The 14,090-nt window shown below is 36.4% G+C and overlaps 1 non-coding gene across 1 annotated transcript; it reads left to right on the top strand.

Annotated features, from left to right (window-relative positions):
* Positions 1-1,268: 1,268 nt before the first annotated feature.
* LOC140497938 (U6atac minor spliceosomal RNA) lies at positions 1,269-1,390 on the top strand. The gene has a single exon (XR_011964939.1). It is a non-coding gene; the product is annotated as a U6atac minor spliceosomal RNA (small nuclear RNA).
* The last annotated feature ends 12,700 nt before the right edge of the window (positions 1,391-14,090 follow it).

Below are 14,090 nucleotides of genomic sequence, written 5' to 3'. Positions count from 1 at the left end.
CTGCCCCATTTTCATCAATGGATGCAGGTGTCAGCACTATTTTAAAGGAGTATTGGTGGTTAATAATCTTGGACTATAACTTCAGAGAACTATGGATCAGTCAGTCAGCAAACATTTATTAAGCACATGCTATGTGCCAGGTAGGGGCAGCTAGGCAGTGCAGTGCATAGAGTGCTGGACTTGGAGTCAGAAAGACCTGCGTTCAAATCTAGCCTTGGACACTTATTAGCTGTGTGACCCTGGGAAAATCATTTAACCCTGTTTGCCTCTGATTCTTCATCTGTAAAATGATCTGGAGAAGGAAATGGCAAACCACTTGGGTATCTTTGCCAAAAAAAATCTTAAAGGGTCATTAGCTCCCTAGACCTACCTAAAGATAAAATTCAAATAAAATTCCCACAACCTGGTTCTCAGCTACCTTTCTAGACTTATTTCATGTTACTTTTCTTCACACACTCTACCTTCCAGAAAAACTAAACAAATAACTGTTTCCTAAAGTCCACATGTCATCTCCTATCTCCATGCCTTTGTATAAGCTGCCTCCCATGTCTGGATCATATTCCCTCCTCATCACTCTCTGCCTCTAAGAATCACCAGCTTTCTCTGAGGATAAGCTCAGCTGTCACCTCCAGTGAAAAGTTTTTGGGAGCCTCTTAGTTGGCAGTACTTTCTCCCGAAATGACCCTGTGTGTAGATGCTAAAGTAACTCATCTGAGTCCATATTGTAAGAGTCTTGAGGACAAGATTACTTAGTGTTCTTCCTTTGTTTCAGAAGAAGGCCAATGGCATCATGGGGTGAGGTCTTTACTTGTGCATGAATTGAAGTGAAGCAGAATTGCACAAAGTCATCAGCTTCATTCTGTCTTCCAGAGTTATCAAAGTCCAGTGGCAAGACAAAAGTCAAGACAAGAGCAATGGCCTGGGATGTAGTGGATGACCTTGACCTCTTGGATGTCCAACCAGGCTCTAGTGCTTCATGGTGTTTGCTTCAGCTGCCTTCATAGCTGTTAGAATGAATTATTCTCCTTTGCCTATTCTGCTAAGGGAAATTGTCACTTCCTTGAGGAAGACATCCACCAACCTCACAGGTTTGAGACTTGTTGGTTATGCTTAACCTGATTTAGCCTGTCTGTTGAGACAGTTTTACTGGGGTGTGGCTGCTGCCCATTCTATAGTTTCTTGGAGCCACAAGTGAAAGCGGGGCACCGGTGAACACCAAAAGTGAATGAGCAACCCTGAAAAGGGCTTGGCCATCCCTCACACCAAAGGTGCTAGTCCTCCTGAGAGAAGGTTAGCATTCCCTTTGATAAAGATGGAAGAGGTCCTAGTGGCCTTTACAAAACATACATGGTTAAGGCACCTGCTCTGTGGCATCTAACCATGAAAGTCTAATTAGGGAAGACCTGGGAGTGTTTCTATTATACCTTCATGATCTTAAGAGAGGAATGGAAAGAAAGGGAAGGAAGAGTATACGGAGGTTTGGGAGAGAGTGGCAGGAAGGGAAAGGAGGATTAGGAAAAATTATCTCCCATAATTGGGGTACTCAAGTAGAAGTGTACGAAAACAAGGACAAATGAGTAGTGCAATGCAACTGACACTTGAACGTTAATTTCATCTGTAAAGGAAGAGGAATACATACACATATACATAGCTGGATCCAAAAATACTTATTTCACTTAGTGAAATAGAAGGGCAAGAGAAGATGAGGGAAGGAGGAATTAGAGGGAGGGTAGAGTAAAGAAGGGATTAGTCCTAAGCAAAACAAACTCTAAGGATGCACAAAAAAAACTAAAAGCTCTTTTTGAGGTGTAAAAGAATGAAAATCTGAGCAAGTGCTGATAAATAGGAAAGTGGCTGAATAATTATGTTGGAATATGATGGAATACTATTGTACTACAAGAAATAATGGAGGAACATGATTTCATTCCCTATTTTCAGAGAAATCTGAGAAGACTTGGATGAACTGAGGCAGAGTGAAATGAACAGGACCAAGAAAATAATTGCTACACTGACAATATCGTAAAGACAAACAACTTTGGAAGGTTTAGGGACTCTGATCAGTGTAATGAATAACTATGGTTCTAGAGGACTAATGATGAAACGTATTGCCCCAGTAGAATGTAAGATCCTTGAGGATGACTAGTTAATGTTTGTCTTATATCCCCAGCTACTCAAAAAGTTTGCACAATGTCATACACAGTAAGCACTTGATAAGTGTTTGTTGATTGAAATATAGCTTGAGCCCCTATTTCACTGCACTCTCATATGTTTACAAATCACCAAGAAAACACAGATCAAATAACAAGGTATTTATTTAGCAAAGATCCTTACATATAGCAGGCACTCAATCAAAGTTTGTTCAATTTAACCAAACCAATATAAAGCAACTGCCATAATAAGAGGGATAAAAGGACCCCAGAATTATCTCAACCAGTAAATACTTGATCTCCTTATCAAATGAAGAACCATAGCAGCCATGGGCAGCACCATTATAGAAAGAAACTTATTTCTGAAACCTTATGGATAGGGAAGATGTGAGATCATGAGCCCTTCACTTCATAAAAGTCAGATGTGATGAAGGGGAAAAATAAGCTTTCTCTGAGGCCCAATTAGGATAGATCATCCCAAGAGTACTTAGAAAGGAAGCTGAAAGTAGGGTAATAAACAGATTAGAAATCATACAGATGTGTCAACATTTCTACTCTGAGATATTTTCTCCTTCAGTGATAGTGAAGGCATTACATTTGGAGGCTGATACTTCAGGATCAGATATATTATATTGCATGCAAATGTAAAAATAACACTTAAAAAAAGAAGATGGAGAATAATGGTGCCAGATGGATATCCATGCTGGAGGTGACACAGTGATGAGGGCACTGGGTGGGCAATACTCAAGGTATCTGAAAGAGGGCAAGATACTGAACAATTGGGGAAAAAATAATGATGGGAATACTACATAAAAGAAAGGTGATTGAGAGGACATCCATAACTACTGACCTATATGCCTACTTTCTCATTTCCAGAAAATCCTTATTTGAACTACCTTTGTATTTTTCTCCCCCCTCCATACTTCATAATATTTTACATGGAAAAATAATTTTCAACATTCAGTTTTATAAGATTTTGAGTTACAATTTTTTTCTCCTCTCCCCTCCACACCCCCTTCCCCAAGATGGCAAACAATCTGATAAAGGCTATACATGTACAATCATATTAAACATATTTCCACATTAGTCACTTTGCGAAAGAAGAATCATAACATAAGGGAAAAACCACAAGTAAGAAAAAACGACAACAAAAAAGAGAAAATAGAATGCTTTGATCGGAATTCAGACTCTGTAGTTCTTTCTCCGGATATTGATAGCATTTTGCATCATGAGTTTTTTGGAACTGTCTTAGAATCTAAGACTTAGATCCTTGTATTGCTGAGAAGAGCTAAATCTATCCAAGTTGGTCACTGCACAATGTTGCTGTTATTGTGTACAATGTTCTTCTGGTTCTGCTCACTTCGCTCAACATCAGTTCATGTAAGGTTTTCCAGATTTTTCTGAAATCCACCTGTCCATCATTTCTTATGGAACAATAGTGTTCCATTACATTCGTATACCACAACTTGCTCAGCCATTTCCCAATTGATGGGCATCCCCTCAATTTCCAATTCTTTGCAACCATATAAAGAATTGCTATAAATATTTTTCTACTTGTGGGTTTGTTTTCATTTCTTATGATCTCTTTGGAATATAGATCTGGTAGTGCTATTGCTGCATCAAAGGGTATGCACAGTTTGCTAGTCCTTTGGGCGTTATCTATGCATTTTTCAAAGTTATCTTTGATTGAACTATGAGATGGGAACGAGACCTTCCCAAACAATAGTTCTGCAGCATACCACATCTTCACATTCACGTAATTTATAGAAAAACACAAAGAACACAAGGTCTCACTGCATTATTTGTTAGCTATAAAAAAGAATTTGATTCAATACATCACAATACACACTTAAAGGCTCTTTTTAAGCAAAGATGTTTCAAATGCATATAGTATGATCACATATGATTCTTTCATCACTACAATGGAGAAATTTGTTTGATATCTTCTGATTATTAATATTAAGTGATTCACAAGAGAAGGAGACATATGTTCATACTCCCTATTTCAGAGCATGTCTAGAGCAAAGTCCAAAAGGAAAATGATGAGGACCTCCAGATGTTAATCTTTGTAGATGACATCGTGTTGTTTGCATCAGGTCTGAAAACTCTACAGAACCCTTTGAATGAGATTCACAATTACTCAAAGAGATTCATCCTAATAACCCATATGGGAAAACGCAAGTAAAGGAAGAATAGTTCTTCTGATAGTGATGTTCAGTTGGAAGGACTGCTCACTGATGAAGCAATACATTCTGTATACCTTGGACAGACATTGAAGATAGATAGTGAGTTGGACCCAAAACCGAATAGGAAAAATGAAGGAGGATGGATTGCCTTTAGGAAATTGTTCAGCTGTCTCAGAAGTCCTAGACTTTTCCCTGAAACAAAAACCTATCTTGCAAAAACCAATATTTTCCCAGTGTGGCTAGAACTAGCTTCCTATATGGCTGTGAATCATGCAATATTATGTATTCTGAAGAATCAAAGCTGTAGACACCCAAATAGAAACTCAGAGATGTATGATGGCTATCCTTATACTTCAGCATATGACCAATGGTGACTTATGAACAAGAAGTGATGTTAAAGATAATCAAAAAAATGTCTAAGTAGAAAAAAGAGGGGAGGGATTAATAATGAAGTGAGAGTGAAGGATAACAGATGGACACATTGTGTATTCCTTAATGGAAGGTCCCTAGTATGTTGGATAAATCCTTTACTGGAGGGGAGGGGAGGGAGAAAGACATACAAGAGTAAGTTGAGAATTCTTATATAGAATCTTCTGGAACAATGGAAAGAATACCTAGATAGCTACAATCATAGAGACCCTTAAGTATTGAAATATATTTAATTTGTATGCTACTATGATACAATATAAAGACCACATAGTAATTATTTGAGAGGTCATATGGCATAGTGGATAAAGAGCTGACCTTACCTTAGGGTCAGGAAGATTCGAACTCAAATCTTACTCTAACACATATTAGTTGTATGATCTCTTAACTTCTTTGTGACCCCAAGTAATTTTCAAATTGAGCAATTTTTAATGTGTGGGTTGGGATTGTGAAAAATTTGGCAACTGTAAAAGTTTTCTGAACATGCAAAAACCAAAAATTAATTCAAAATACAATGGGCAATGAATCTGATTCTGTCAGTGCTTGCCCATGTTGCATTGTTCAATTTCACTATAGCCTTGGTTCTGAATACACAACATGTGCAATTTGCACTGTTTAAGGAGCCATGCTCTAATTCATACTGTAAGTTTCAGAGCTGGTGTCAATCTGTACAAATAGATAAAATTTTCTCATTAGGATTTCCTTAACCTGTCCCCTACCTCTAAAATACTTTTTTTATTGTCTCCAGAAGATCCTTTTATTTTTTAAATTAAAAATGATTATTTTAAACATTTATTTTCCTTTAAAACTTTGAGTTTCAAGTTCTTTCTCCCTCCCACCTATAGCACCAACACAATAGTTACAGCACCTGTGGTGGCCTTGGATATCCTGGAGCAATTCTGGATCACAAAATACAACAGACTCTCCACAAGGAAGACAAAACCAAAACATTTATTCAGATACCAGAAAGCCAAATCCCAACGCTAGAAAGTCAAATCCATCATAGTAACAAAAAATCTATACATAATAACAATTCAGAGGACAACACCATCCTCAAGCCTTACCTGTGTTAGGGCTTTCCCACAAACAAGAAACACAAGTCTAGCTGTGTTCCTCCTCTCTCTCAGTTCTGACCTGACCAATTTCCTCTCAGCTCTGCTCCACCTTTCCTGTTCCACCCATTCAACAAGCTCCTCCCACCACATGTGACTTAGGCTTCTATGTGATTTAAACAGGTCACATGGGCCTATTAAAGATCTTCTCATTTAAATTACCATTACACCACCCCATCTGAGAAGGCAAGAAATATGATATCAATGATACATGTGAAATCATGCAAAACATATTTCCATATTAGCCATAATGCAAAAATAAATTTAAGAAGTAAGAAAATTATACTTCAAATTGCACTCAGAGTTCAACAGTTCTCTCTCTGAGGTGGACAGAATTTATTTTTCATCATGAATCCTTTAATTATCTTGGATCATTTGTATTTTTCAGAGCAGCTAAGTCTTTTACAGTTTATCATTATTAGAATGTTGCTGTTACTATGCATGATTATCTCCTAGTTCTTCTCACTTTACATGGGTTCACATAAGTCTTGTCATGTTTTTCTGAAATCACCTTCCTCGTCAGTGCAATAGTATTCCATCACAATCAAATTCCATAACTTGTTCAACCATTCTCCAGTTGATGAGCATCTGCTTGACTTCCAAATCTTTGTCACCACAAAGGAGCTGATATAAATATTTTTGAACAATAGGTTCTTTCCTTTCTCTTTGATCTCTTTAGGATACAGATCAAGTAGTAGTAGTATTGCTGGGTCAAAAGAGTATGCACAGCTTTATCATCTTTTGCGTATAGTTTCAAATTGTTCTCCATAATGGTTGGATCAGCTCACTATTCCATCAACAATTCATCATTGTACCTATTTTCTCTCATCCCCTCCAGCTGTTGTCATTTCTGAGAGGTGTGAGGAGGTACCTCAAAGTTGTTTTAATTTGTATTTCTCTAATCAATAGTGATTTGGAGCATTTTTTCATGTGACTATAGACAGCCTTGATTTCTTCTTCTGAAAACTGTTCATATCCTTTGACGATTTACCATTTTTTTCGGAGAAACTTTTATCCAAGAAACGTGTAAATGTGTTGCTATTACTTCATTGTTTATAGTTCCTTTCAGCAAAATGTAGTTTCCCTGATTATCTCTTTTAATTAGGCCTATTTTTGCTTTTGATTTGTCTGAGGTCATGATTGCTACCACTGACTTTTTTTTTAACTTCAGCTAAAGCATATTAGATTTTGCTCCAGGCCTTTATTTTAACTCTGTACCTATCTTTACTCAAATCAAAGTCAATTGCAAATCATGTCATCATCTACCTGATGTCATCGTTCTCTGAATGAGGACCCAACTGGTCAATTCCAACTGGACAACTCAGCTTGTCCCTTCCTTTCTTCTCTCCTCCCCTCCCCTCGCTTCCCTACCTTTCTGCCCAAAGAAAGGTAAATTTTGATGACCAAAAGCTACCAAGTTAATTTGGGGTTTACTGGCTAAGCCTCTAACACAATTCCCTCTGGATCTCATGGATTAGACAACAATAGGTCCCTGCCCAACCAGCAGTTAATGGTTAGTTTTTGTGTCCTCTTGGCTCAAAGTGAATGTCAATAGTAACTGTTTCCCTTTTGACCAACAACCATGAGGGTCTTTCCCTCCCAGTTTGACTTTTTCTTTCTTTCTTTTTTTTTTTAATAAAAAAGACCATGCCTTGACTTTTTTCTTAGAGAGGTCTATTCACTGAATAGGCATTCTCTCACTCAAAGTGAGAACTTGAAAAGACCTTAGCTTAAAAGGGTCTCCAGTCTTCCTGAGGAATATATGGCCACTGGACCTAGACAGCTCTGGAGGAGAAAGTAAGATTGGTGATTTTGCACAGCCCTCCCTCACTCAAATCAAAGTCAATTGCAAGTCATCTCCCTAAGGTCATGGTCCTCTTCAAGAACAAAGGACAAACCACACAATGACTATTTTAAACAATGTATGTGTATGTACGCATGTATGCAAAAACATTCTATGCATACTTCTATTTATCAATTCTTTCTCTGGATGCAGATAGTATCTCACATTTGAATGCAAATTTTCTATTCAGCTCTGGTCTTTCCTGCAGGAATGTTTGAAAGTCCTCAGTTTCAGTAAATATTCATTTTTTCCTCCCGAAGTATTATACTCAGTTTTCCTGGGTAAGTTATTTGTCATTGTAATTCTTCCTCCTTTGCCTTCTGGAAAATCATATTTCAAGCCCTCTCCTTTAATGTGGAAACCACTAAATCTTGTGGGATCCTACTGTGGCTCCATGATATTTGAGTTATTTCTTTCTGGATGCTCAAAACATTTTTACTTTAACTGAAAGCTCTGTTATTTGGTTACAATATTCCTGGGAGTATTCATTCTGAGATCACTTTCAGGAAGTGATCAGTGGATTCTTTTCATTTCAGTTTTACCCTCTGGATCTAAGATATTGGGGGTAGTTTCCTTGACAATTTTTGAAATTTGATATCTAGACTTTTTTTTAATTATGGTTTTCTGGTCCAGTAATTCTTAAATTATCTCTCCTCAGGATATTTTCCAGATCAGTTGGTGTTCTGATGAGATATTTCACATTTTCTTCCTTTTTTATTCTTTTGATTTTGTTTTATTATTTCTTCCTGTCTCATGGAATCATTAGCTTCCAATTGCCCCATTCTAATTTTTAAGGAATTATTTTCTTCAGCGAACTTTAGTACATCTTTTCCCATTTGATCAATTATACTTTCTAAAGAGTTCAGGAATTTTTGTGCCCCTTTTACCATTATGCCAATTCTATTTTGTTAAAGGTGCTATTTTCTTGAACATTTTTTGTGCCTCTTTTACAAAAATATTAATCCCCTTTTCATAATTTTCTTGCATCACTCTCATTTCTGTTACCAGTTTTTCCTCTACCACTCTTATCACTTTAATGTTTCTAAGAATTCTTGTTGGGCCTGTATCCAATTAGCATTTATTCTTGAGGCTTTGGGTGTATCTGTTTTTGAATTATTGTCTACTTCTGAATTTATATCTTGGTCATCCATACCACTGTAGTAGCTTGTTTAGTTCTTTTTTTGTCATTTGTTTATTTTTCCAGTCTATTTCTTGACTTAGAATTTTATGTTAAAGTTGGCCTTCATTCACCTGAGGGTGGGAATGCAATGTCTTAATCTTCAGGCTTTTTTTGTGCTGCTGATTTCAGAGCTGATTCTGGGGGTCTACAAGTTTGGGGGGCTTCCAAAATGGAGTGGTCTGGAGAGAGGGCTGTGCTCACTACTTGCCTGGACTGTTCTACGATTTTTACCCAGGAAGGTCCTCTCTTCCCCAGCAAGTGCTAGCACTCCTCTTGACCCTGAAACCTTGACCAGGGCCCCTGCTCCCTTGTGACTGACTACAAGCACTCCTCTTTGCCCTGGAACTGCAATCTAAAACCCTTATAGGCAATACAGTTGCCAATAAGCCTCAGCTATACCCAGTGCCTGTAGTGGGTCCCCTATAGTCTCTTTCTGACCAGTTGTCTGACTGCCTTACTGTCTCTAGGATGAGAGTTCCAAAAATTGCTGCTGCTGCAGCCACTGTGGCTACCACCAAGTATTTCACAGGCCTCTACTGCAAACCTTCTAAATTTTCTTAGGCTGAAAAAATGTCTTACTTTGATCTTTTGCTGGCTTTGCCAGTCCAAAATTTGATTTGAGGGAGTATTTTAAAGTTGTTTGAAGAGAAATGTTGAGAGAGTTTGGCTGAATTACTGCCTCCTATCCACCATCTTGGTTCTGCTCCCTCATAAGATCTTTTTTATAATATATATGTGTGGTCGAGGAATTAGAGGAAGTACGTTGAGTAATTCCTACAGACTTTTCTACAAGCATTTGAGTAAGATAAATTTATAAGATTAGGAAACTGTTGCCTTGGAAGGTAGGGAGCACCTGTCTACAAAAGAGTAAGATATGTGAAAGGAAGGCAAGGAAGAAAGAACAATGTGAAGAAGAGGCAGGGGGTGGTGGAGAACACAGTAGAAAGCTTAGATAGAACATAATTGGGAGTTATCAAATGGGGGCATTGACTAAGAATAAAAGAAAGAAATGAGGCACCTTCAATAGAATCTCTGTTCTCTGAATGGTGTGGGGGGGCAGGGAGGAATGGGAGGATGGTGGCACCAAGGGTAATGATTCATTAATCATAATACTCGTACATTGGTCTGCTATTGAGAGGAGCCACATAGACAAGTACTCATTGTTTTGTGTTAGCTAAAATAGCCACAGGTCAAAGAACCAGGTTGCTGCACCAAGTGTTTGAAATAAACATTTTTCTTTTTAAAGGAAAACTAATGAAGACAAAAGCATATCCAAACCAAAGAAATGAAGCTATGCAGTGGCTAGTGGTAGAACTGAAAGGGAGGATTATTTAATAAGACTGACTGACCATAATGACTAGGTTTAGAGAGAGAGTCATAAGTGGATACATATATATATATATATATATATATATATATGTAAAATATATATGTGTGTGTGTGTATGTGTATATGTATATATATGCATATATATATATATGTATCTAGTAGATCAATCAGTTAACAAGCATTTATTAAACACTTACTGTGTGAAAGGCACTGGCCTAAGTGTTGAGGAAACAAAGGAAAGCAAAAGCCCAGTCCCTTACTTCAAGGAGTTCACATTCTAATGCAATGGACAATATGCAAACAACTATGTGCTTACAAGATATATACAGAGTAGATGGAAAATAATCTCAGAGGAAAACTACTCGCAATGGTGGGGGAGGAGGGAAGAGAGAGAAACTGAGAAAGGCCTCCTTTAGAAGACAGGATTAGTGCTGAGTCTTGAAGGAGGCAGGAGAGCTTGAAAGTAGATGGAGTATATTCCAGGCATGAAGAGTTTCTACTGAAAAGTCACAGTTTCTATTAAAAATATTTGAAAGTATAACTATAAATGGATTTTTCCTTAAACTGATTTTAAAAAAAAGCATTTACCTAAAACCATCTGGAAGCATAATTTGTGATAGGGATAAGCTGGAAGTCTTCTCAGTAAGTTCAGATGTGAAAAAGGATGCCCTCTGTCACCAATATCATTCAATATTATAATGGAAATTCTACCAGTAGTAATAAGAGAAGAAAAAGAAATAGAAGCAATTAGAATGGGAAAAGAGGTAATAAGCTCTTTTTTCAGATGCTATGATACTATACTTGAAAAATTCCAAAAACTCAGTTAAAGAGTTAGTTGACAATAATTTTAGCAAAGTAGCAGGAAATAAAGTAAATGCACATAAATCATCATTATTTCTATAATATCACCAACAAAATCCTGCAAGAAGAGATAATAAGAGATTTTCCCTTTAAAATAACTCTAGACAGTATAAAATACCTGGGAGTATACCTGCCAAAACAAACCCAGAGACTATATGAACAAAATTATTTTTAAAAACTTTTTACATAAATAAAATTTAAATAATTAGAGAAGTATTCACTGTTCATGGGTAGGCAGGGCCAATATAATAAAAATGACAATTTTATCTAAACTAATTTATATATTCAATGCCATCCCACCAAAAATTTATTTCACCAAGTTAGAAAAAATAATAATAAAATTCATTTGGAAGAACAAAAGGTTGAGAATACCAAAGGAAGTAATGAAAAAAATAAAGAAAGAAGGCTTAGCAGTACCAGATCTGAAACTGTATTATAAGGCAATAATTATCCAAACTATCTGGTACAGGCTAAGAAATAGAAAGTTAGATCAGTGAAATGGAGTAGACATACAATTTACAGCAGCAAAAGACTATAGTAACTTTATGCTTCATCTATATGTAAAGACTTAAGTTTTGGGGATAGGAATTTATTATTTGGTAAAAATTGCTGGGAAAACTGGAAAGCAGTCTGGTAGAAATTGGGCATAAACCAGTATCATATAACATTTAACAAGATAAGGTCAAAATGGATACTTGACCTAGATATAAAGAGAGGTATTGCAAGAAAGTTAGAAAAACATAGAACATATTACCTGTCAGACTTATGGGTAGGCAAGCAATTTATGAATAAACAATAGATAGAGAGCAGTATGAGGTACAAAATGGATAATTTTGATTACATTAATTTAAGAAGTTTTTGTACAAATAAAACAAATGTAGCCAAGATCAGAACAAAAACAGAAAATTGGGGAAAAAATTTATTGAGTTTTTCAGACAAAAATCCCACATCTGAAATACATAAAGAACTTTGTCAAATCTGCAAGAATATGAGTCATTACCCAACTGATAAATAGTTAAAGGATATGAACAGGCAGTTTTCTGATGAAGAAGTCAATATATATATAGGCAGATGAAAAAAATACTCTAAATCATTATTGATTAGATACAAATTGAAACAAGCTTGAGATGTCATTTTACAGCTATTAGGAAAACCAACAAATGTCGAAGGGGAAGTGGAAAAATTGGGACACTAATACACTGTTAGTGCAACTGAACTAATTCAATCATTTTGGAGAATAATCTGGAATTATGCCCAAATCATTATTAAACTGCTTTTACTTTTGACCTAACCACACTCCTACTAGGTCTGTTTCCTAACATGATTAGGGGAAACAGAAAAGAACCTATATGTTCTAAAATATTTATAGCAGCCCTTTTTGTGGCGGCAAAGAACTAGAAATCATAGGGATGCTGATCAATTGAGAAGTGGACAAACAAGTTGTGGTATTTAACTGTGATAGAGTATTACTGTGCTATCAGAAATAGTGAGCTTGACGATCTTAGAAAAATATAGATAGACTTACATGAAATAATGAAGAACAAAATGCACAGAACTAAGAAAGCATTGTATACAGTAATAACAATATCATTTTAAGGACAACTTTGAGCAGCCAAGTACTTTTGGCTATTACGAACACCCAAACTAAGTACAAAGGGCATATGAAGAAAGATGCTATTTGCATCCAGAGAAAGAAATGATAAATAGAAGCACATATTGAATGGTTTTACACACACACACACACACACACACACACACACACACACACACACATGTATTTGTGTTGTAAAGGTAGCTGTTTCCAGGGTGAGGTTCAGGGAGGGAAGAAAAAAAAACTACCTGATAACTTTATCATATATTCAAAAAGAATAGCAAGTTGTACGTAATAGATTTGTAATTTCATACACAATTATCTTTTTTTGTTCTACTATATTATGTAAATGCCTGTTTTATTTCTTAAGTTCAGAATAAAATAAAAAGATAAAAATATAGAAAATGGCAGTGCAACCCAGGTTTCAAGTTGGAAACATATGCATAATACTCCCCTCATTAGTGGAACTGAAAACCAAGATTATAGCAAAAATAAGTTAAGTGAGAGACACGGATAAGCAGAGCAGTTTTGTTAGTACTACATAACATTTAATATAGACTGTAAAACACAGAGCATGAATTCATAGTTTCCTATACAATTCTATTTTCTATTATTTCCATATTGAAATGGTCATGGTTTGTTGATGTCTGTTAAATCCATAATAAAAACAATCTTGTTCTGGTGACTTCCCCTCTCCCACTCCCTTGTATGGAAGAAAAACAGAGTTTTGGAATGAAAAAACTTGAAGACTCCAAAAAAAAAAAAACCCCACCAAATCACATGTCACAGAAAAGGGAGATGGAGTTCTATGTGGGAGAAGTTGCCAATGTATCTATACAATGATAAAGGTGCAGTCAAGTATTTATACTAGACTAGAAAGACTAGACTAGAAAGGTAGGAAAGGGCCAGTTTGTGAAGGACTGTAAATGATGAATAGAAAGTTCTACATTTGCTTTTAGAGGTAATAGGGAATCATTGGAGTTCATTGAGTACTGGGGTGATATGGTCTGACCAGAGCTTTAGGAAATTCACTTTGGCAGCTAAATAGTTGATGGAGTAGAGTAGGGAGAGAATTGAGGAAGTGAGAACAACAAGCAGGTTATTGAAATGAGCCAGACAAGATGTGATTATGGTCTGAACCAGAGTGGTCCTGTGTGAGTGTAGAGGTAAGGATATATATGGTTGGTTGTTGTCCTTTCTTCTCGAAGAAGACCAAAATGACATCACCATGAGAGTAAAGTTTCAATGTGTCCAACTGTGGCTGATCAGGTTTTGTTTTTTTTTTTTTTATTAAAGTGGGCTTCTCTTGATTCCCTTCTTAATATCTATTCACTGAATAGTACTGCCTCACTCAAAGTGAGAACTTGAAAAGACCTTAGCTTAAAAGGGCCAACGTTTCCCATTGCATCCTGGGC

The sequence above is a fragment of the Notamacropus eugenii genome, chromosome 3 (assembly GCF_028372415.1).
Source record: "Notamacropus eugenii isolate mMacEug1 chromosome 3, mMacEug1.pri_v2, whole genome shotgun sequence".
Lineage (NCBI taxonomy): Eukaryota > Metazoa > Chordata > Mammalia > Diprotodontia > Macropodidae > Notamacropus > Notamacropus eugenii.
This window is presented reverse-complemented; position numbering and strand designations above follow the sequence as displayed.